Source organism: Penaeus japonicus, unplaced genomic scaffold (genome assembly GCF_977035675.1).
Source record: "Penaeus japonicus unplaced genomic scaffold, GWHDUDI00000001_assembly GWHDUDI00000008, whole genome shotgun sequence".
Taxonomy (NCBI): Eukaryota; Metazoa; Arthropoda; class Malacostraca; order Decapoda; family Penaeidae; genus Penaeus; species Penaeus japonicus.
Genome location: NW_028234410.1, coordinates 7,971,329 through 7,973,828, shown reverse-complemented (window position 1 = coordinate 7,973,828; position 2,500 = coordinate 7,971,329). Strand labels below are relative to the sequence as shown.

Sequence of the window (2,500 nt, the reverse complement as noted above, 5' to 3'; positions counted from 1 at the left end):
AAAGACTTAAAGCGTCAGTAAACTAAGTGTATATACATCCTTTGACACTAGAAAGGTTAGGTGGTGTGTGCTCCCGTAGTGGCATCTTCAAGAAGAGCGGCGTGGAAAGCAGTTTCTGTTGACCTTGCAACTGCGAGCGCGAATCCCCGGTCTGCAACACCAGGTGACCTTGGATCGAGTCGCGATCGGTCCAAGGTCAACATGCGACCAAAATTATTGACCGAGTTAAGAGCAATGACGGCAAGTTATGCCGTGGGTGACTTTGACGCCCGGGTCATAAATAATCTATCTGCCGATATAGTGTGATGTAATAGAACGTGTGGCGACCCTGGAGGAAGTTAGCGCTAGGATGGGCGAAATATTGCCGCTACAAATTACCCTGGAAATTTTCTGATCGATCTCGACAAAAAAAAAAAAAAAAAAAAAAAAAAAAAAAAAAAAAAAAAAAAAAAAAACGTGTCTTGGCCCAATAGCAAAAGAAGAATATCAAGATTCCGGAAGTAAAGTAAATCGAACTTAAACCAGATCATAAATCACAGAACGACACAACACAAGGGAGCATACGAGGGCGGCCAATCTTTCGGGAAGCCGGTCAAACGGCATGAGGGGCATAGTTCATGACGATCGACGACACTCTAGGGGAAGAGTCGAAGGCATAGCAGTTAGGTTAGCACGAGAAGAGGCAGTGCTTCCCGAGGCCGAGGTAGACGTCAATCAGCAAGCAAATCATGAGGAATTCGCAAATATATATAGAGATAACAGCCCAGGCACACAAGTCCCCATCACTCTGTTACACGTGGTTTGTATGGACAAAGCTTTGATATAAAGCATAAAGTATGATACAATGATTTTTTTTCAAATTAGATATTCTAATTTCAGTTTTAATTAATTCTGTTTCGAGATGTCTTCCTTTCCTCCTAACCAAGTCTGGAGTTCTTTTCTCTTGAGCCTAACTTATGCATCGTTGTTGGATATTTCAAACTCTATGATGACACAAACAACGAGTCCGTGCAATAAAGCCAAAGAAGGATTTCCTGAGGTCAGTTAGATAATTGGACAAATATTTCTAATGATAACAAGGGAAGCTCGTCCTTGATAGAATACTTGACGTATAATCCAGCTTTTAATTATTCTAAAGAAAACTGAATGTGACCCCATTTGTGAAATTCATGGAAGGAGTCTCTCTTGATACCAACAGTCCCATTTCAACCTACGAGGCCATGCAACTGCTAATGAACAGGGCTTATTACAATGATAAGTAAGATCAAAGCAACATCGACAGATTGTGTGGAATGACACCAAAGAACATGGAAGAGTCCGGTAGAAAATCCAGTATTATAGGAATATCAAATAGGTTCCCTGAAGAATGAGCTCTTCGGGAGGTGTTATATTGTATGAAACAAGATATTAATGGGGTGGAATTAAATCAGGGTAACATGTACCAAACATATGATAAATTTAATGCAGATTTATATCTTATAAATAGGACAGTTCTTCTAGTCAATTCCAATACTTGTCACAAGAAACCTCATAGAAGAGCTAGGGGCATCATGGAAATGCTTATCAGTTAAAGTTTAAGAAAAAATGTCTGACAGGGAAGTGAGGGAGTTTCATAAGAGATATTTAAGAATGACAGAATTAATTTCAGTCGTACAGTTCAAAAAGAAAAGCGAAAATATGAAGCAATGGTTAACCGATTCAGAGACAGTGATTACAAGTAACCGAAGTGAATAAGATCAAACCTAAAAAATATGAATTTTTTAAACGTGGGATCAATGGAAAAAATAAGCTAGACTTTATTAATGAGGATGAAGATGAATTTCATGAAATATGAACTATTTGAAAAAGAGATGAATAGGGAATTTACATGAAATAGACAAGAGGTGTTAACATAAGGTTGGCATTAAAGTAAGTTGAACAAATAGAAAGAAAATCCAAAAACAAGGAAGCAGCTAATGGGGATAGAAGAAGACTTGTTGGTTGAAGATAAAAATGGATTCAGAGAAGGCCATAGTACCATAGAATATATAATCACACGACTGTTTTGAAAAGCCATCTGAGAAAAAAAGGAGAAAATACGTTTTGTTGCCTAGGTGACAAACTTTCAAGGTCCTAACGGAAAACTTTACTGCTTTGCATTGTACTCCATTAAATTTGTTAGAGTTGAAGGATACGTGACTGATTTTTGAAAATAGTGTGGGTGTAAAGAGAGGAGATCCATTGCATATCCTGCTGTTTGATTCATTCCTTAGCAATCTATTTATCGGAATCAAGTCGCGTGTAATGGGAATTGCCTTGACTGGTGTCAATCTAGGTTTACTGTTGTTTGATGAAGATGTCATAATCGTATTAGAAACAAATTAGAAACAACAACAACAACAAGAGCAATGATAATAATAGTAATAATAATGATAATAATAATAATAATAATTTCCATAAGCTATAATTGGTACAAAAATGAAAATATAGACTTGGTATTAAATGTCATGACACAGATTTT

At 37.0% G+C, this 2,500-nt stretch overlaps 1 protein-coding gene across 1 annotated transcript in view; it reads right to left on the bottom strand.

Annotated features, from left to right (window-relative positions):
* The window catches only part of LOC122251268 (organic cation transporter protein), a 25,365-nt gene that overhangs the window by 17,931 nt on the left and 4,934 nt on the right, over window positions 1–2,500 (bottom strand). The gene's annotated exons all lie outside the window — the stretch shown is intronic.